Source organism: Arachis ipaensis, chromosome B1, assembly GCF_059453495.1.
Source record: "Arachis ipaensis isolate K30076 ecotype BB chromosome B1, ASM5945349v1, whole genome shotgun sequence".
Lineage (NCBI taxonomy): Eukaryota > Viridiplantae > Streptophyta > Magnoliopsida > Fabales > Fabaceae > Arachis > Arachis ipaensis.
The window spans coordinates 85,030,317-85,053,500 of NC_142436.1; the positions used below are offsets into that span (position 1 = coordinate 85,030,317).

At 37.9% G+C, this 23,184-nt stretch overlaps 1 non-coding gene across 1 annotated transcript; it reads left to right on the forward strand.

Moving 5' to 3' along the window:
• Positions 1-602: 602 nt before the first annotated feature.
• Positions 603-710, forward strand: LOC148577305 (small nucleolar RNA R71). Its single transcript, XR_015904556.1, has one exon. It is a non-coding gene; the product is annotated as a small nucleolar RNA R71 (small nucleolar RNA).
• Positions 711-23,184: the final 22,474 nt, after the last annotated feature.

Sequence of the window (23,184 nt, forward strand, 5' to 3'; positions counted from 1 at the left end):
TCCTTAGATAGATCAGAGACTATATTTGCTAAGCTAGATAGATTCTGCTCAGAATTCTCTGTCTGTTGCTGAGTGGATGATGGAAAAGGCTTGCTATTGCTAAACCTATTTCTTCCACCATTATTAAAGCCTTGTTGAGGCTTTTGTTGATCCTTCCATGAGAAATTTGGATGATTTCTCCATGAGGGATTATAGGTATTCCCATAGGGTTCCCCCATGTAATTTACCTCTGCTATTGCAGGGTTCTCAGGATCATAAGCTTCTTCTTCAGAAGATGCCTCTTGAGTACTGTTGGATGCAGCTTGTAATCCATTTAGACTCTGAGAAATCATATTGACTTGCTGAGTTAGTATTTTATTCTGAGCCAATATGGCATTCAGAGTATCAATTTCAAGAACTCGCTTCCTCTGAGGCATCCCATTACTCACAGGATTCCTTTCAGAAGTGTACATGAACTGGTTATTTGCAACCATGTCAATGAGTTCTTGAGCTTCTGCAGGCATTTTCGTTAGGTGAATGGATCCACCTGCAGAATGGTCCAATGACATCTTTGATAATTCAGACAGACCATCATAGAATATATCCAGGATGGTCCATTCTGAAAGCATGTCAGAAGGACACTTCTTGGTCAGTTCCTTGTATCTCTCCCAAGCTTCATAGAGGGATTCACCTTCTTTTTGTTTGAAGGTTTGAACATCCACTCTAAGCTTGCTAAGCTTTTGAGGAGGAAAAAACTTGGCTAAGAAAGTCGTGACCAGCTTATCCCAAGAGTTCAGGCTATCTTTAGGTTTAGAGTCCAACCATATTCTAGCTCTGTCTCTTACAGCAAACGGGAAAAGCATAAGCCTGTAGACCTCGGAGTCAACCCCATTGGTCTTGACAGTATCACAGATTTGCAAGAATTCGGTTAAGAACTGAAAAGGATCTTCTGATGGAAGTCCATGAAACTTGCAATTCTGTTGCACCAGAGAAACTAATTGAGGCTTTAGCTCAAAATTGTTTGCTCCAATGGCAGGGATTGAGATGCTTCTTCCATGTAAGTTGGAATTTGGTGCAGCAAAGTCACCAAGCATCTTCCTTGCATCGTTATTATTTTCGGCCATGTCTCCTTCTTTTTCGAAAATTTCTGTCAGATTTTCTCCAGAGAGTTGTGATTTAGCTTCTCTTAGCTTCCTCTTCAGAGTCCTTTCAGGTTTAGGAACAGCTTCAACAAGAATGTTCTTATCCTTGTTCCTGCTCATATGAAAAAGAAGAGAACACAAAAGAAAATATGGAATCCTCTATGTCACAGTATAGAGATTCCTTTATGTGAGTAGAAGAAGAAAAGAAATTCGAACACAGAAACAGGGAGTGGTTTTGAATTTTTAAGAAAGAGAAGTGTTAGTAGATAAATAAATAATTAGAAGGAGGTGAGAGAGAAGAATTTTCGAAAATAATTGAAAAGAAAAGAAAAATATTTTTGTTTTGATTTTGAATTTTGGTTAGAATTCGAAAATTAAGAAAAAAAATAAAATTAAATCAAATTAAAATTTAAAACAAATAGTTAATTAAAAAGGAATTTTGAAAAAGAGGTTAGTGATTTTCGAAAATTAGAGAGAGAGAATTAGTTAGGTAGTTTTGAAAAAGATAAGAATTAAACAAGATAAGATTAAATAGAAAAAGATTTGAAAATCAATTTTGAAAAGATAATAAGTTAGAAAAGATTTTGAAATTGCTTTTGAAAAGGATGTGATTGAAATTTATTTTGAAAAAGATTTGAAAAAGAAATTTAAAAAAATTTGATTTTGAAAATTAAAGTTGATTACTTGACTAACAAGAAACAAAAAGATATGATTTTAAAATTTAAAGATTGAACCTTTTTAATAGGCAAGTAACAAACTTTAAAATTTTTGAATCAATCACATTAATTGTTAGTAAAGATTTTGAAATTACGTAACAAAATAAGAAAAAGATTTTTGAAAATCAATTTGAAATTTTCGAAAGTCATAAAAGAAAAATGAAAAAGATTTGATTTTTAAAAAAGATTTGAAAAAGATAGAATTTTTAAATTGAAAATTTGATTTGACTCATAAGAAACAACTAAATTTTTAAAACTTTTGACTAAATCAAATCAAACTTACAAAAATTATGAGTGAAATAAGGGAAAGATATTCTTTTTTATTTTTGAATTTTTAATGATGAGAGAGAAAAATATCAAAAAGACTCAATGCATGTAAATTATGAATCAAAACACACAATGCATGTAAGAACACTTTGAATGTCAAGATGAACACCAAGGACACTTTGAATGTCAAGATGAACATCAAGAACATAGTTTTGAAAATTTTTAAGAAAAGAAAAAGATGCAAGACACCAAACTTAAAAATTTTTATTCTTTAGACACTAATAATTCAAGAATGCATATGAAAAACAAGAAAAGACACAAAACAAGAAAATATGAAGATTAAACAAGAGGATTCATCAAGAACAACTTGAAGATTATGAAGAATGCATGATGAATTTTCGAAAAATGCAAGAGATAAACATGCAATTGACACCAAACTTACAATTTGACACAAGACTCAAACAAGAAACACAAAATTCTTTTTTTGGTTTTATGATTTTATTAAAATTTTTGGTATTTTTCGAAAATTATTTGAAAAAGAAAAATAAGGATTTCAAAATTTTTAATGAGAATTCCAGGAATCATGCAATGTTAGTCTAAAGCTCCAGTCCAGGAATTAGACATGGCTTACTAGCCAGCCAAGCTTTCAGTGAAAGCTCCGGTCCAAAACACTAGACATGGCCAATGGCCAGCCAAGCTTCAGTAGATACAAATCAGGCATATAACAGCTGATACGATGAGAGTCTTAGGACTCTTGCCATGATAAGTGGAAGCCTCAGTCCAAAAATTTAGACATGGCTTGACAGCCAGCCAGGCTTCAACAGATCATGAAGAAACTCTAGAATTCATCCTTAAAAATTCTGAAGCCATAGAATAATTTATTTTTAAAAATTTTTTTTTTGAAAATTTTTCGAAAAAAAAAAGAATAAAAATAAAAACTTAAAATTAAAATAAAGTTACCTAATCTGAGCAACAAGATGAACCGTCAGTTGTCCAAACTCGAACAATCCCCGGCAACGGCGGCAAAAACTTGGTGCACGAAATTGTGATCCTTAACAACGGTGTCAAAAACTTGGTGCTCGGAACGTAATTCACACACTTTGTCACAACTTCGCACAACTAACCAGCAAGTACACTGGTTCGTCCAAGTAATAAACCTTACGTGAGTAAGGGTCGATCCCACGGAGATTGTCGGCTTGAAGCAAGCTATGGTCACCTTGTAAATCTCAGTCAGACGGATTCAAATGGTTACGGAGATTTAATAATTAAAAGATAGATAAAACATAAAATGGGATAGAGATACTTATGTAATTCATTGGTGAGAATTTCAGATAAGTGTATAGAGATGCTTTCGTTCCTCCTGAACCTCTGCTTTCCTGCTGTCTTCATCCAATCATTCCCACTCCTTTCTATGGCAAGCTTTGTGTAGGGCATCACCGTTGTCAATGGATACTTCCCATCCTCTCAGTGAAAATGGTCCAAGATGTGCTGTCACCGCATGGCTATTTATTTGTCAGTTCTCGATCATACTGGAATAGGATTCAGTAATCCTTTTGCATCTGTCACTACGCCCAGCACTCGCGAGTTTGAAGCTCGTCACAGCCATCCCTTCCCGGATCCTACTCGGATTACCACAGACAAGGTTTAGACTTTCCGGACCTCAAGAATGGCCACCAATAGTTCTAGCCTGTACCACGAAGGCTCTGATCTCACGATCAGAATGCTAAGAGATACACATTCAAGCTTGTTTGCATATAGAATGGAAGTGTTTGTCAGGCACGCATTCATAAGTGAGAATAATGATGAGCGTCACATAATCATCACATTCATCATGTTCTTGAATGCGAAGGAATATCTTAGAGAAGAAATAGGCTTGAATTGAATAGAAAAACAGTAGTACTTTGCATTAATTCATGAGGAACAGCAGAGCTCCACACCTTAATCTATGGTGTGTAGAAACTCTACCGTTGAAAATACATAAGAACAAGGTCCAGGCATGGCCGAATGGCCAGCCCCTTAATCGTGTACAAAATGATCTAAAGATAATCCAAAGATGTAAAGACAATAGTAAAAAGTTCTATTTATACTAAACTAGTTACTAGGGTTTACAGAAATGAGTAAATGATGCAGAAATCCACTTCCGGGCCCACTTGGTGTGTGCTTGGGCTGAGCATTGAAGCTTTCACGTGCAGAGGTGTTCCTTGGAGTTAAATGCCAGTTTGTAACCTGTTTCTGGCGTTTAACTCCAGAATAGGGCAGAGAGCTGGCGTTGAACGCCAATTTGGGTCATCTAAACTCGGGCAAAGTATAGACTATTATATATTGATGGAAAGCCCTGGATGTCTACTTTCCAACGCATTTGAGAGCGCCCCATTTGGACTCTTGTAGCTCCAGAAAATCCACTTTGAGTGCAGGAAGGTTAGAATCCAATAGCATCTGCAGTCCTTCTTCAACCTCTGAATCTGATTTTTGCTCAAGTCCCTCAATTTCAGCCAGAACTTACCTGAAATCACAGAAAAACACACAAACTCATAGTAAAGTCCAGAAATGTGATATTTATTTAAAAACTAATAAAAATATACTAAAAACTAACTAAATCATACTGAAAACTATGTAAAAACAATGCCAAAAAGCGTATAAATTATCCGCTCATCACCTGGCAACCATAGTCTCTGATCTATCCAAGACCACACTAAGTTTCATGAATGAAACAAGGTCCTCCATTAGAAATTTGGAGGCACAGATGGGTCAGCTGAGTAAGAAGATTATTGAAACTCCCCCCAGTACTCTCCCAAGGAATACAGAAGAAAATCCCAAGAGAGAGTGCAAGGCCATAACCATGACCAACATGGCCGAACCTGGAGAGAGTGAAGAGGATGTGAGTCCCAATGAGAAAAGCCTCATGGGACGTCCTCTGGATAGAAAGGAGTTTTCCTTTGAGGAACCAAAGGAATCTGAGGCTCATACAGAGACCATAGAGATTCCATTGAACTTCCTTCTGTCATTCATGAGCTCTGATGAATATTCTTCCTTTGAAGAGGATGAAAACATCACTGAAGAGCAAGTAGCTAAATATCTAGGAGCAATCATGAAGCTGAATGCCAAGTTATTTGGTACTGAGACTTGGGAGGATGAACCCCCTTGTTCACCAATGAACTGAATGCATTAATGAGGCAGACATTACCTCAGAAGAAACCGGATCCCGAAAAATTCTTCATACCTTGTACCATAGGTACCATGACCTTTGAGAAGGCTCTATGTGACCTGGGATCAGGGATAAACCTCATGACACTCTCTGTAATGGAGAAATTGGGAATATTTGAGGTACAAGCTGCAAGAATCTCACTAGAGATGGCAGACAAATCAATGAAATAGGCTTATGAACTAGTAGAGGACGTGATAGTGAAGGTTGAAGGCCTTTACATCCCTACTGATTTCATAATCCTAGACACTGGGAAGGATGAGGATGAATCCATCATCCTTGGCAGACCCTTCCTAGCCACAGCAAAAGCTATGATTGATGTTGACAGAGGAGAGTTGGTCCTTCAGTTGAATGAGGACTACCATGTATTCAAGACTCAAGGTTCTCCTTCTGTAACCATGGAGAGGAAGCATGAAAAGCTTCTCTCAATACAGATTCAAACAAAACCCCCACATTCAAACTCTAAGTTTGGTGTTGGGAGACCACAACCAAACTCTAAGTTTAGTGTTGAGAGACCACAACTAAACTCTAAGTTTGGTGTTGAGAGGCCCCAACCTTGCTTTGATTATCTGTAAGGCTCCATGAGAGCTCATCGTCAAGCTATTGACATTAAAGAAGCGTTTATTGGGAGGTAACCCAATGTTATTTAATTATATCTATTTATTTTCCATTGTTATTTTATGTTTTTTGTAGGTTGATGATCATGTGAAGTCACAAAAATAACTGAAAAACTAAAAATAGAATAAAAAACAGCATTAAAAATAACACACCCTGGAGGATAAGCTTGCTGGCATTTAAACACCAGTAAGAAGCATCAGAATGGCGTTTAACGCCAGAAAGAAGCATCAAGCTGGCGTTAAACGCCAGAAACAGGCTACAGCTTGGCGTTTAACACTTGAAACAAGCAGCAGTCTGCATTAAACACCAGGATTGCACTCTAAGGGCATTTACACGCCTAAATGGAGCAGGGATGCTAAGTCCTTGACCCCTAAGGATCTGTGGACCCCACAAGATCCCCACATACCCCACCTCTCTCTCTTCTTCACACTTTTTCATATAACTCTTCCCCAAATACCCTTCACCAATCACCTCCAAATCTCTTCCCCAAATACCCTTCACCAATCACCTCCATATCTCTTCCCTAAATACCCTTCACCAATCACCTCATTCACTTTCCCCAAACACCCCACCTACCTCCAAATTCAAAATCCTTTCCCTTCCAAACCCAACCCTAATAGACGAAACCTAACCCTCCCCCCACCCCTATATAAACCCCTCACCACTCCTTCATTTTCACACATTACAACCACTACTTCTACCCCTTGGCCGAACCACATATCTCCCTCTATTTCCTCCATTTTCTTCTTCTTCTACTACTTTCTTTCTTCTTTTGCTCGAGGACGAGCAAACCTTTTAAGTTTGGTGTGGTAAAATCATTGCTTTTTGTTTTTCCATAACCATTAATGGCACCTAAGGCCTGAGAAACCTCAAGAAAGAGGAAAGGGAAGGCAATTGCTTCCACCTCTGAGTCATGGAAGATGGAAAGATTCATCTCAAAGGTCTATCAAGACCACTTCTATGAAGTTGTGTCCAAGAAGAAGGTGATCCCTGAGGTCCCTTTCAAGCTCAAAAGGAGTGAGTATCCAGAGATCCGACATGAGATTAGAAGAAGAGGATGGGAAGTTCTCTCCAATCCTATTCAATAAGTCGGAATCTTAATGGTTCAAGAGTTCTATGCAAATGCATGGATCACTAAGAACCATGATCAAAGTATGAACCCGAATCTAAAGAATTGTCTTACAGTGGTTCGGGGGAAATACTTAGATTTCAGTCCGGAAAATGTAAGGTTGGCGTTCAACTTGCTAATGATGCAAGAAAACGCACGCACCTACACTAGAAGGGTCAACTTTGATTAAAGGTTGGACCAAGTCCTCATGGACATATGTGTGGAAGGAGCTCAATAGAAAATTGACTCAAGAGGCAAGGCTTGACCTCAAGCCGGTTCAACTAAGAAGGCTTGACCTCAAGCCAGTGGCTAGGGGATGGTTGGAGTTCATCCAACGCTCAATCATTCCCACTAGCAACCGGTCTGAAGTTACTATAGCCCGGGCTATCATGATCCATAGCATCATGAATGGAGAGGAAGTAGAAGTTCATGAGATTATACCTCAAGAACTCTACAAGGTGGCTGACAAGTCCTCCACTTTGGCAAGGTTAGCCTTTCCTCACCTCATTTGTCACCTCTGTAATTCGGCTGGGATTGTCACAGAGGGAGACATCTTCATTGAAGAGGACAAGCCCATCACTAAAAAGAGGATGGAGCAAACAAGAGAGCCCACTCATGGACCTCAACAAGAGCATGAGGAAATTCCTCATCAAGAAATCCCTGAGATGCCTCAAGGGATGCACTTCCCTCCACAAAACTACTGGGAGCAAATTAACACCTCCCTAGGAGAATTAAGTTCTAACATGGGACAACTAAGGGTGGAGCACCAAGAGCATTCCATCCTCCTCCATGAAATTAGAGAAGATCAAAGAGCTATGAGGGAGGAGCAACAAAGGCAAGGAAGAGACATTGAGGAGCTAAAGCACTCCATAAGATCTTCAAGAGGAAGAACTAGCCGCCATCACTGAGGTGGACCCGTTCTTTAATTTCGTTGTTCTTTATTTTTCTGTTTTTTGTTTACTATGCTTTATGTTTATTTATGTTTGTGTCTTTATTACATGATCATTAGTGTTTAAGTGTCTATGTCTTAAAGCTATGAATGTCCTATGAATCCATCACCTTTCTTAAATGAAAAATGTTTTTAATCACAAAAGAACAAGAAGTGCATGATTTCGAATTTATCCTTGAAATTAGTTTAATTATTTTGATGTGGTGACAATACTTTTTGTTTTCTGAATGAATGCTTGAACAGTGCATATTTTTGAATTTGTTGTTTATGAATGTTAAAATTGTTGGCTCTTGAAAGAATGATGAAAAAGGAGAAATGTTATTTGATAATCTGAAAAATCATAAAATTGATTCTTGAAGCAAGAAAAAGCAGTGAAAAATAAGGCTTGAGAAAAAAAATGGCGAAAAAAAAAGAAAGAAAAAGAAAAAGCAAGCAGAAAAAGCCAAGAGCTCTTTAAACCAAAAGGCAAGAGCAAAAAGCCAGTAACCCTTTAAACTAAAAGGAAAGGGTAAAAAGGATCCAAGGCTTTGAGCATTAATGGATAGGAGGGCCCAAAGGAATAAAATTCTGGCCTAAGCGGCTAAACCAAGCTGTCCCTAACCATGTGCTTGTGGCGTGAAGGTGTCAAGTGAAAAGCTTGAGACTAAGCGGTTAAAGTCGTGATCCAAAGCAAAAAAAGTGTGCTTAAGAACCCTGCACACCTCTGATTGGGGACTCTAGCAAAGCTGAGTCACAATCTGAAAATGTTCGCCCAGTTATGTGTCTGTGGCATTTATGTATCCAGTGGTAATACTGGAAAACAAAGTGCTTAGGGCAACGACCAAGACTCATAAAGTAGCTGTGTTCAAGAATCAATATACTGAACTAGGAGAATCAATAACACTATCTAAATTCTGAGTTCCTATAGATGCCAATCATTCTGAACTTCGAAGGATAAAGTGAGATGCCAAAACTGTTCAGAGGCAAAAAGCTACTATTCCCGCTCATCTAATTGGAGCTAAGTTTCATTGATGTTTTGGAATTTATAGTATATTCTCTTCTTTTTATTCTATTTGATTTTCAGTTGCTTGGGGACAAGCAACAATTTAAGTTTGGTGTTGTGATGAGCGGATAATTTATATGCTTTTTGGCATTGTTTTTAGGTAGTTTTCGGTATGTTTTAGTTACTTTTTATTATATTTTTGTTAGTTTTTAAATAAAAATCACATTTCTGGACTTTACTATGAGTTTGTGTGTTTTTCTGTGATTTCAGATATTTTCTTGCTGAAATTGAGAGACCTGAGCAAAAATCTGATTCAGAGGCTGAAAAAGGATTGCAGATGCTGTTGGATTCTGACCTCCCTGCACTCAAAATGGATTTTCTGGAGCTACAGAAGCCCAATTAGCACGCTCTCAATTGCGTTGGAAAGTAGACATCCTGGGCTTTCCAAAAATATATAATAGTCCATACTTTGCCCGAGTTTTGACGATGCAAACCGGCGTTTAAACGCCAACTTCCTGCCTTATTCTAGCGTTAAACGCCAGAACTGAGTTACAAGCTGGAGTTAAACGCCCAAACTGGTACCAAAGCTGGCGTTTAACTCCAAGAAGAGTCTCTACATGTGAAAGCTTCAATGCTCAGCCCAAGCACACACCAAGTGGGCCCGGAAGTGGATTTCTGCATTATTTACTCATTTTCTATAACCCTAGCTACTAGTTTAGTATAAAAACTACTTTTAGAGATTTATTTTATATTTTTTTGACCCTCCTTGATCAGTTTTATGCAATTGTACATGTTTGGAGGCTGGTCATTCGGCCATGCCTAAACTTTTTTCACTTATGTATTTTCAACGGTGGAGTTTCTACACCCCATAGATTAAGGTGTGGAGCTCTGCTGTTCCTCATGAATTAATAAGAAGTACTATTGTTTTTCTATTCAATTCAACCTTATTCTTATTCCAAGATATTCACTTGCACTTCAACCTGATGAATGTGATGATCCGTGACACTCATCATCATTCTCACCTATGAACGCGTGCCTGACAACCACTTTCATTCTATCTGCAATAGCTTGAGCGTGTATCTCTTAGCCTCCATTCCGAAAGATCGGAGTCTTCGTGGTATAAGCTAGAATCAATTGGCAGCATTCTTGAGATCCAAAAAGTCTAAACCTTGTCTGTGGTATTTCGAGTAGGATCTGGGATGGGATGACTGTGACGAGCTTCAAACTCGCGAGTGTTGGGCGTAGTGACAGACGCAAAAGGATCAATGGATCTTATTCCAACATAAGTGAGAACCGACAGATGATTAGCCATGCGGTGACAGCACATTTGGACCATTTTCACTGAGAGGACGGACGATAGCCATTGACAATGGTGATCACCCAACATACAGCTTGCCATGGAAAGGGGTATGAATGATTGAATGAAGGCAGTAGGAAAGCAGAGATTCAGAAGGAGCAAAGCATCTCCATACGCTTATCTGAAATTCTCACCAATGAATTACATAAGTATTTCTATCTTTATCTTATATTTTATTTATATTTTAATTATCAAAACCTCATAACCATTTGAATCTGCTTGACTGAGATTTACAAGATGACCTTAGCTTGCTTCAAGCCGACAATCTCCGTGGGATCGACCCTTACTCACGTAAGGTTTATTACTTGGACGACCCAGTGCACTTGCTAGTTAGTTATGCAAAGTTGTGAAATGGAATTGAGATTATGATCGTGCATACCAAGTTTTTGGCGCCGTTTAAGAGATCACAATTTCGTGCACCATACTTGCATTAATTCATGAAGAACAGCAGAGCTCCGCACCTTAATCTATGAAGTGTAGAAACTCTACCGTAGAAAATACATAAGAAAAAAAGGTCTAGGCATGGCCGAATGGTCAGCCTCCCAAATGTAACATAAAAGTGAAAAGAGGGGAACATCTATGAATACAAAAGTAAAAAGTGCTATTTATACTAAACTAGTTACTAAGGATTACAGAAAATAAGTAACTAAGTGCAGATAGTGCAGAAATCCACTTTCGGGGCCCACTTGGTGTGTGCTTGGGCTGAGCATTGAGCTTTACACGTGCATAGGCCATTTCTAGAGTTAAATGCCAGTTTGGGCGTTTAACTCCAGTTCTGGTGCTAGTTCTGGCATTTTACGCCAGAAAATAGTCTCTGGCTGGTGTTTAAACGCCAGTTTAGGCCATCAAATCTCGGGCAAAGTATGAACTCTTATATATTGCTAGAAAGCCCAAGATGTCTACTTTTCAACACAATTGAGAGCGCGCCAATTGGGCTTTTTTAGCTCCAGAAAATCTACTTTGAGTGCAGGAGGGTCAGAATCCAACAGCATCTGCAGTCCTTTCTCAGCCTCTGAATCAGATTTTTGCTCAGGTCCCTCAATTTCAGCCAGAAAATACCTGAAATTATAGAAAAATACACAAACTCGTAGTAAAGTCTAGAAATGTAATTTTTGCATAGAAACTAATAAAAATATAATAAAAAGTAATTAAAACATACTAAAAACTACTTAAAAATAATGCCAAAAATGGTATAAATTATCCGCTCATCACACACCAATGAAATTTAAGGGTGAATGTGTAAATCTAAGTTTGGTGTTCCACCATGGATTTCATTAAGAACACATTGCACCCTCAGCATAGCTAGTTATCAGCTCCAAACAATCAGAGAAATTACTCAAAAGTTGTTTATTTTCGAGTTTCTAGTTTGTTATCTACTTTATAGTTTAATTTCTTAAATAAAAGTACTTGATGTTTTCTGCATAAGACTCAATTTACTGCATAAGGAAAGAAACTATGTTTGGTGTTCACACACCAATCTAAGTTTAAAAGCCTACAAATATGCATGCAGACTAACAATCTCTCAAGTGCTTGGGGAACAAGCAACTTCCAATAACTTACAGGAATTCAATCAATCTCTTGGAAGAAACATACACCACAAGCTGAGAGCAAAAAGAAGGACACAAAAGCCACAGATGGTGATAGCAGAGAGGAAACAACTAGAAGGTACCACCAAGAGGTTGTATTGTTATTTAATTCCATCTACTTTGAAATGCTCTAAATTGGAAGTCTGAATGTGCCCATGTTAATGTGTACTTCCACTTTCACTAGTTTAAATGCTTGTCTTGTCCCCTGAGTCTTTTCAATTTAAATAAAAGAAATGTTTGAACAAGGAGTGGAATAGTTCTTTTTTTAGCAAGAAGTAAAATAACGGCAAGTGGTGGTATATATGTTTGATTGTGTAGTAGCTCACTTATAATGAATAACAGGATAGATTATTTCCCTTTTAGTGTAAACTAGCATGCTGTCTATGAATCTTAACAAATAAAAGTCCTTGGATGAAGGAAAAACAAAAAGAAAGAAAGAAAAAGAAAAGCCAAAAGTGGCAACAAAAATAGAAGAAAGCAAAAGAATAAGGCTAGACACCAATAGCTTGGACCTTAGGACATATGCATGTGGTGTCTTTGTACTAGGATCTGCTTGGATGATTAGGTTCTATGGAGTGCTTTAACACTTGGTAACTTGGGTTAACTAACCTGGGATTATCAATCGAAAATCCATTATCAAGAGCAACTTAGTTACAAGGCATTTAGTAACCCAAAGAGGTGCTGGGCATCAATGTCTTAAGAAGAATTGTGAGCCAAGTGTGTGTAGTGAATATGTGTTGAGTACAAATAATCTAGAGAAGCTACTACTACACATGACACTAAGCTACAAGTGAGAAATAAGCTCACAGGAAAAGAAAAACAAAGAAAAGCAATTACTAAGGATAAGTGAATGGTAAGAGGTCATAGCAGTGTGTTAATTGAGGCTTAAAGGAGACAGTCTTTGCCTAAGGATCAATAAGAAGTGAGTTACTGCATCTTCTACATAAAACCCCATGAACTAATAATAATTACTTGCTGATATGATCATCATCTTTTGTTTCATTCTTTCTTCAGTACTTGCTTAGGGACAAGCAAGATTTAAGTTTGGTGTTGTGATGCCAGGGCATCTTAGGCTAGTTTTACTAGCCTTTTTCTTTGTTTTTAATAAGTTTTATGCACTTTCTTGAGCTATAAGTAAGCAATTGGGTTAGAAATTCATGTATGCCTAGAATCACTCAACCATGATTAATTTGATGCAATTTCATGAGAATTATGCTATAATTACTTGTATGCTAAGAATGATGAAAATTCTCATGAATTTAGCAAAGCTTTGATGCATGATTTAATTAATGATAGGTGAAGGAAAGCATGGAAGGAAGTTGAAGAATGAGCATGGAAAAGATGAAGAAGAAGCAACGTTGGTGGCCAAGTTGGACCACCAGCGCTGCCTCAAACGTTGAAGGGGAGGCAGAGCAATTGTCTGCATGAGTTGCTGATGCTCACGTTGGAGGGAGCGTTGGACATCCAACATTACCGCCAACGTTGTGAGAAAATTTTAAATTCTGGAGCTGGTTGTTTTTTGAGCGACGCGTACGCGTCTATGACGCATACGCGTGAAAGAGAAAAATTTATATATCCACGCGCAAGCGTGAGTCACAAAGCGTACGTTGGAGGTCCAACGTTTCCTCAAACGCTACCTCCAACGTCCGCGATGCCAAGCCCAGAATTTGGAATTGAAAAACTTGAATCCACGCGTATGCATCAGTGATACGTATGCGTCGATAGGAAAAAGAGCAATCCACGCGTAAGCGTGGTGTACGCGCATGCGTGAAGAAGCAAAATCTCATCCTTCATGCGCACACATGGTGTACGCGTACGCATGAGTAAGCAAAATCACAGCTTTCACGCGCATGCATGGTGCACGCGTACGCGTGGAATAGCAGAATGTTGGCCCTCCAACGTTGAGTCAAACGCCAATGACAGCAGAATTATCTAGTTTTTAAAGATGGCGTTTGAGTCAACGTTGGGCATCAAACGTCAACTTCAACTTGAGCACCAGAACTCTGTAATTCAAATAGATCTCTTCTCAACAACAAGGGAAACCAATTGGAGCCAATTTCAACCCAATTCCACCAAGGCCAAAAGCCCAATTCAGAGATTGAGGATCAATGGAAGAAAGTGTATAAATAGCTTGGAATTTAAGTTAGAGGGAGCAAGCTTTTTCCCATTTTTTGACAACTGACTGCACATTTTACTTTCTGTTAATTTTTCTTTTGTAATGTATCTTTCAATTCCAAATTCCATTTTAATAGTAGTTTTCATCTTCTTTTTTCTTTTCTCTTGATTTTTGTTAGAAAGCTTTCGGTCTTAATTCAATTGGATAGTTGTCTTGAGAGAGAAGCTATCCATAATTGGAATTCTCCGGATCCTTGAGAGATGGATGAAGAATTCATGCTAGAATTACTTTCTCATATTGAATTAGATTGGCGGTGGGATGGATATAGTGACATGTAATCATACCAATACTTTGATCTATGAATTTGTGTGGTATAGTGATGACAAGTCATCTTAGGCTAGTTTCACAAGCCTATTTTATTAGTTTTTATTTGGTTTTCATGCATTTTTAGGCAACAAATAAGTCTTTGAGTGAGAATTTTATGCTTGTCTTAATTCAATCAAACATTGGTAATTTTATGCATTTTCATTAGATTTCTTGCAAGATTTAGTTGATAATATGAATGATGCAAGATTTGATGATTATGCCAAGGGTTTGATGTATCTGTTTGGTTGATGATAGGTGAAAAGATGAAGGAAAAGAAGCAGAAACCACAAAATAAGCTCAAAGGAAGAATTTTGGACATACTTTTGAAGTTTGAGCACATTTGGAGTCTTAGGCCACGCTTTTAAAAGCGTGGCCCATGATTTAAAAAGGGAGGGCGCTCTTGGCGCGAAAACGTCCCGACGCGCACGCGTCGAGCAAAGAATTTTGAAGACCCACGCGTACACGTGCATGACGCGTACACGTGCATGACGCGTACGCGTGGATGTAAGTAGCGTTCATTTGCAAAGAGAACGCTACGTTGCAAAAGTGAACATTTTTGGTCAAGTTAAAATTTGGAGGCAAAGTTTTGAAAACGACGCGCACGCGTGCTTGACACGCACGCGTCGTTGCTACATCTGAGACAAAGCATGCGCACGCATAACTGGCGCTGAGGCATGGAATGGATATTTTGCTACCCACGCGCACGCGCAGAGGGTGCGCACGTGTGGGCAGCGCTCACTAAGTCAACGTAGCACTCACTAAGTTAACGCTATCAGTGATGCGTATGCGTGGGTGACGCGTACGCGTCGATGGGCAAAAATGAAAAAGGGACGCGCACGCGCAGAGGATGCATACGCGTAGATTTAAAAAGCGTTCCGCTCACTTAATGAACGCTACGCTCTCCTGGAAGCTGCAACTCTGCTCAACTTGTCTGATTCCAAGCCCAATTGAAAATTTAAAGCAAGCAGAGCCCAATATCATCACTCAAAGGCACAAGAGATAGTTAGAATAGGAATTTCATTTGATTTTTAATTTGTTTGCAATTTTATTTTCATTTTTTAAAGCCTATATAAAGGCATCAGTTTCATTTCAAAGAACACACACATAGTAGGAGTAGGATTAGAATAGGAGGCTTAGGCTGGAGGATTAGAGACTCTAGATCTCTCTTGGAGGATTAGAGACTCTAGAGAGCTTAGCATAGTTTGATACACATTTATCTTTCATCATTTGTTATAGTTCAGTATTGAATTCAATTAAAATCTTCCTGCAATTCTGTTCCTCTGCAATTTACATTTGAATTTGCTGTGAGCTTGATTTGCATTTAATGCAATTTAAATCTTCTGCAATTGATCTAAGTTCTGATTTATTGTCTTCTTTAAATTCCCAGCACCCAATTCCCTTTACATCTGATGCAATTTACGTTCCTTGCTCTATAAGATCCTGTCAATTTACTTCCTGCAATTTAAATTCCCTGAAATTTACATTTTGTTATCCAATTTTCATTCAATTTATCAATGTCTGCTTGACTAAACTGACCATTCACTAAAGTTGCTCGATCCATCAATCCCTGTGGGATTGACCTCACTCCTGTGAGTTATTACTACTTGATGCGACCCAATATACTTGCCGGTGAGTTTGTGTGGAATCAAATTTTTCCCTCATCAAGTTTTTGGCGCCGTTGCCGAGGATTGATTTAGATTGACAATGATTAAGTGGATGAGAAGTCTAGATTAAGTATTTTCTTTGTTTTTGTCCTTTTAATTTTCTATTTTCTGCTGAAACCAAGGTGTTTGTGTTTTTGCCTCACTAATCAAATCTCATCTGAGACATGAATTTCGATTTTAATTGGTGATGTGTTTTACAAAATTCAAATGGAGTTCAACTCATCTGATAATCAAACAGATTTTATGGAATATTACCCACCATTACCAATCTCTAATGGTGGCTGGGAATATCACCAAGAAATCACAGATTCTGAGCACTCCAAACAATGGAGATATGCTTCAGAGCCACAAGATGAGCAAGACAATTTCATGGGATATTTCCCACCATCACAATATGACTCAAATCATTATCCTAATGATGGCTAGGAATATCACCAAGAAATGATAGATGATGAAGCAATTCACATGAGATATGATCCAGAACCACAAGATGATTTATGTCATTACCCTCATAGTGTCTGGACATGTAAACAAGAGTGTGAACAATCAGTTGAAACGGGACACTTCCCAGAGACACAATATGATCCAGATTTTGATAAGTCTAACAACTACTCATATTGTGGCTGGGAAGGTCAAAATCAAAGAGATCTTAGTGATCCATACTTTGTTCATCAAGAGACATCTTTACTGGAGTGTATTTTCAATAAATTCATGCAAGATTGTTCCCCACTGCCACAAGATGACCCATACTGTGATGAATTCCATAATTCTTCAAGTTGTGATTGGGAGGATGATGAGCGGATAATTTATACGCTTTTTGGCATTATTTTTAGGTAGTTTTTAGCATGTTCTAGTTACTTTTTATTATATTTTTGTTAGTTTTTATGCAAAAATCACATTTCTGGACTTTACTATGAGTTTGTGTGTTTTTCTGTAATTTCAGGTATTCTCTGGCTGAAATTGAGGGACCTAAGCAAAAGTCTGATTCAGAGGCTGAGAAAGGACTGCAGATGCTGTTGGATTCTGACCCTCCTGCACTCGAAGTGGATTTTCTGGAGCAACAAAAGATCAATTGGCACACTCTTAATTGCGTTGGAAAGTAGACATCTTGAGCTTTCCAGCAATGTATAATAGTCCATACTTTTTCCAAGATTTGATGGCCCAAAATGGCATTTAAATGCCAGAGCTAGCACCAGAACTGGAGTTAAACGCCCAAACTGGCATCCAAGCTGGCGTTTAACTCTAGAAAAGGCCTATGCACGTGTAAAGCTCAATGCTCAGCCCAAGCACACACCAAGTGGGCCCCGGAAGTGGATTTCTGCACTATCTGCACTTAGTTACTTATTTTCTGTAATCCTTAGTAACTAGTTTAGTATAAATAGCACTTTTTACTATTGTATTCAAAAAGCTTATGCCATTTTTCACATTTGGGAGGCTGGCGCTTCGGCAATGGCTAGACCTTTTTCTCTTATGTATTTTCCAATGGTGGAGTTTCTACAACCTCATAGATTAAGGTGCAGAGCTATGCTGTTCTTCATGAATTAATGCAAGTACTATTGTTTCTCTTTCAATTCACACTTACTTCTTCTCGAAGATATACTCTTGTACTTAATTCAGTTAAGTCAGAATGAAGAGGTGACCCATGACAATCACCCACTATCCTCGTTACTCACTTAGCCAAGATCCGCATGCCTAATAACCACAAGCGGTCTACATGATGTTCAACGTAGTCATTGGACGACAGCCGGAGTATAGTCTCTTAGGTCTCTGATCCATGGATTTGACTTGCCTCTCCTGACAATAGAGCATTCGAATCCGTGAGATTAGAACCTTCGTGGTAGAGGCTAGAACCAATTGGCAGCATTCTTGTGATCCGAAAAGTCTAAACCTTTTATGTGGTATTCCGAGTAGGATCTGGGACGGAAAGACTATGACGAGCTTCAAACTCATGAATGTTGGGCGCAGTGACAGTGTGCAAAAGGATAGAGAGATCCTATTCAGACACAAGTGAGAACCGACAGATGATTAGCCGTGCGGTAGCAATGCCTGGTATTTTTCATCCGAGACGAGAGATCTGACAGTTGACTAGCCGTACAGAAACCGTACCTGGACCATTTTCACTGAGAGGACGGATGGTAGCCATTGACAACGGTGATCCACCAACATACAGCTTGCCATGGAAGGGAGCACACATGATTGGATGAAGACAATAGGAAAGCAGAGGTTTAGAAGCAACAAAGCATCTCCAAATGCTTATCTGAAATTCCCACCAATGAATTACATAAGTATCTTTATTTTAATTTACGTTTTATTTATCTTTCAATTATCAAAACTCAACCAATTGAATCCGCCTGACTAAGACTTACAGGATGACCATAGCTTGCTTCAAGCCGGCAATCTCCGTGGGATCGACCCTTACTCGCGTAAGGTTTTATTACTTGGAGGACCTACTGCACCTGCTGGTTAGTTGTATCGGAGTTGTGAAAAGTGTGATCACAATTCCATGCACCATGTTTCTGGCGCAGTTGCTGGGAATTGTTCGAGTTTGAACAACTGACGGTTCATCTTGTTGCTTAGATTGGGTAATTTTATTTTATGTTTAAGCTTTTTATTTTTATTTTCGAAAAAAATACAAAAAAAAAAATTAATAAAATCATAAAACCAAAATAAAAATTGTGTTTCTTGTTTGAGTCTAGTGTCAAAATTTAAGTTTGGTGTCAACTGCATATTTTTAATTTTTCTTAGATTTTCGAAAATTCATGCATTGTGTTCTTCTTTGATCTTCAAGTTGTTCTTGATGATTTTCCTTGTTTGATCTTTAATTTTTCTTGTTTTGTGTCTCTTCTTGTTTTTCTTGTGCATTTTCAAATTGTGAGTGTCCCTAGTACAAAAGTTCTTAAGTTTGGTGTCTTTCATGTCTTTCTTTTCTTAAAAATTTTCAAAAATATGTTCTTGATGTTCATCATGATCTTCAAAGTGTTCTTGGTGTTCATCTTGACATTCAAAGTGTTCTTGCATGCATTATTAGTTTTTATCTTAAAGTTTCCTTTATTTACCCATCATTTTCGAATTTCTTAGGTTGACTTAGTCAAAATTTTTAAAATTTGGTAGTTTCTTGTTAGTCAAGTTAAAATTTTAATTTTAAAATTTTATTTTTTTAAACCTTTTTCAAAACGAATTCTTTTTCAATTTTTTTTATATTTTTCGAAAATCTTTTATAAAATTTTTCAAAATCTTTTTCTTTTTTATATATAATTTTCGAATTACTTGTCCTATTTTATTATTTTGATTGAAAAATTTTAAGTTTGGTGTTTCCTTGTTAAGAAAGTTTCAATCTTTAAAATTTTAAAATCATATCTTTTTCAAATCATCTCTTTTAATTATTTTCTTACAAGTATCTTTAATTTTAAGACATATCTTTTTTCAAAACTTCCTAACCACTTTCTCTCTCTTCATTTTTCGAAAATCCTTACCCATAATTTTTCAAATCTTTTTAATTAATTATTTTAGTTTTCAATTTTATTTTATTTCTTTTTCTTATAATTTTTGAACTTATATTCGATTTTTCATTTATTTTATTTTATATTAATTTCTTTTAGTTTCGGTATTCAAAAAAAAATATTTTATTTTTACAATCCACATCATCTCCCTTTCTCCATCATGGACCTAAGTGGAAATGAACAATTCAGAAGGACTCTAGGGTCATATGCTAACCCCACTACTGCTTCATATGGGAGTAGTATCTGTATACTCCCCATCAGAGCTAGCAATTTTGAGTTAAACCCTCAGCTCATTATCATGGTGCAGCAAAATTGCCAGTATTCCGGTCTTCCACAGGAAGAACCTACTGAGTTTCTGGCACAGTTCTTACAAATTGCTGACACAGTACGTGATAAGGAAGTAGATCAGGATGTCTACAGATTATTACTGTTTCCATTTGCTGTAAAAGATCAAGCTAAGAGGTGGTTAAATAACCAACCCACAGCAAGCATAAGAACATGGAAACAGTTATCAGATAAATTTCTGAATCAATATTTCCTTCCAAAAAGGATGACACAGCTAAGGTTGGACATCCAAGGCTTTCAATAAGAGGATAATGAATCTCTTTATAATGCCTGGGAGAGGTATAGAGAGATGCTAAGGAAATTCCCCTCTGAAATGTTTTCAGAATGGGTGCAGTTAGACATCTTTTACTATGGGCTTACAGAAAAGGCCCAGATGTCCCTAGACCACTTAGCTGGTGGATCTATACATATGAGAAAGACAATTGAAGAGGCTCAAGAGCTCATTGATACAGTTGCTAGAAATCAACATCTGTATTTAAGTAGTGAGTCCTCCATGAAAGAAGAGGCTAAAGCAGTATTCACTGAGGTTAGTCCTCCAGAACAAGTTGTTAAACTCAATCAGCAATCGCTTTTTATAACAACACAGTTAGCAGAATTTAAAGAGATGCTCCAAGACACTAAAAATGCTAACAAAAATATGGAGGCACAATTGGATCAGACAAAACAGCAGCTATCTAAATAGATAACAAAAGAGTGCCAAGCTGTTCATTTAAGGAGTGGAAAGACATTGAATGTCTCAACTCAAGGCAGCAGAAAACCAAGAAAGGAACAACTGACAGAGGATGACCAAGCCACTGCCAAAAATCCTTCTGAGGACAGTAAGAGCCTAGAGAGGAATGATTCTGGCATTCAAACGCCAGAAAAAGGTGAAATATTGGCGTTAAACGCCCAGTGGATGGCCAATTCTGGCGTCCAAATGCCAGAAAAAGGGTGGCAATCTGGCGTTAAACGCCCATACAACACCCAATTCTGGCGTTCAAATGCCAATAAGGGATTAGACACATGCAAGTGCTGATAACAACCCCCTTAAGCAGGCTTCTCCAACCACTTCTGTAGGAAATAAACCTGCAACAACTAAGGTTGAATAATATAAAGCCAAGATGCTTTATCCTCAGAAACTCCGCCAAGTGGAACAGGATAAACAATTTGCCCACTTTGCAGACTATCTCAGGACTCTTGAAATAAAGATTCCGTTTGCAGAGGCACTTGAGCAAATACCCTCTTATGCTAAGTTCATGAAAGAGATCTTAAGTCATAAGAAGGATTGGAGAGAAACTGAAAAAGTTTTCCTCACTGAAGAATGCAGTGCAGTCATTCTGGAAAGCTTACCAGAGAAGCTTACAGATCCCGGAAGCTTTATGATACCATGCACATTAGAGGATGCTCGTACCAAGACAGCTCTATGTGATCTTGGGGAAAGTATTAACCTGATACCTGCATCCACTATCAAAAAGCTTGGTTTGACTGATGAAGTTAAACCAACCCGGATATGCCTCCAACTTGCTGATGGCTCCATTAAAATTCCATCAGGCGTAATTGAGGACATGATTGTCAAGGTTGGGCTATTTGCCTTTCCCACTGACTTTGTGGTGCTGGAAATAGAGGAGCACAAAAGTGCAACTCTCATTCTAGGAAGACCTTTCCTAGTGACTGGACGAACCCTCATTGATGTCCAAAAAGGAGAGGTGACCTTAAAAGTCAATGTGGATGAGTTTAAGTTGAATGCTGTCAAAGCTATGCAGCATCCAGACACCTCAAAACACTGAATGAGCGTTGATAATATTGACTCCCTGGTGGAAGAGGTCAATATGACTGAGAGTCTCGAATCAGAGCTAGAGGACATTTTTAAAGATGTTCAGCCTGATATGGAGGAACCAGAGAAAACAGAAGAACCTCTGAAGACTCCTGATGTCTGAGTTTTGCTCGATGGTCTAGATTTTCTTCTTATGGAAAGAATTACTTCGTTGTAAGCATAGCTCCAAACCAACAAACAACTCTCGCATCAAATTAAATTATGGTTTCGTCACAAGTAACAAACGCCAAATAAGAATTAACCGAAGTATTTAGACTCCGGGTCGTCTCCTTAGGAAACAATGTAGTGCTTAGTTATTGGCTATGAAGGGGTAAAAAGGGGGGTTTTGGTTCATGATATGGCAAGAAAGTAAATTAAGTGAGTAAGTAAAGAAAGCAAAATAGAGAACTCTTGGCTAAGACTTGGGTAATTGAGATCACCATCCTTGTCAACAAACCGAATATTGATAATCATGAGAGGCCAACCTATTAAGTCTACTTCCCAAAAGCTTTAAGTACGTAAAATTTACTCCTAAGCTTGAAGTACGTTAAATAGATTTGATCACATCAACCCTTAAGTCCTAACCTACCTACTAATTAACTTAGTAGTGGGTTAGCGTCAATGGGTATCAAATTGATCACCATGGGTTCTCAAATCACCAATTCCATCATACCCGATGACTCAAGACTACCCAATTCCCTTGGCTTAGACCAAGAGTTGACGAAACTACTCAAAAACTAAAGAGAACATTTCATCAAACACATAGAGTGCAATAAAAGTAAACATCATAAATTGCAAGAATAATAAAATCTAACAACTACTAAGTGCAAGAAAAATAAGATCACAATTCAATTCATCAATTAAAGACACATCAAACATTAATTTGCATTGAAACTAAACCAAATCTAACATGAGTTCATCATCACAAAAGAGAGCAAAATGAGAAATTAACATTACAAATAAGAGAATCAAGATGTAGAAATGAGAAATTATAAAAGAAACCAGATGAGATCAAGTAATTAAACATGAATTTAGAATAATCTAACATAATCCTAACCTAATTCTAGAGAGAAGAGGGAGCTTCCCTCTCTAGAAACCTAACTAAAGGCTCATGTTGGCTAAACTAATTGCTCCCCCTTTTGCTTGGACTTCAATTCTGCATGAAATACACTCAGAAACAAGTTGGAATTGGGCCTGGGTAGCTCAGAAATTGCCCCCAGCGTTTTGCCTTTAAGTGGGCCATGTAAGAGTATTGGCGTGTGCGCGTCAATGAGCAAATTTTCCATCCACGCGGACGCGGCATGTACGCGTGCGCGTCTATGGGTGAGACCACTTTTGCGCGTGCGCGGCTTGTGCGCGTGCGCGTCCTTGGATGCATTCCCAATCTTTGTTTCTTCATGCATTCTCCCCTTTGTATACTTTTCTACTCATTTCTTCCATCCAATACTTGTCTTATAAACCTGAAGTCACTCAACACACACATCAAGGCATCGAA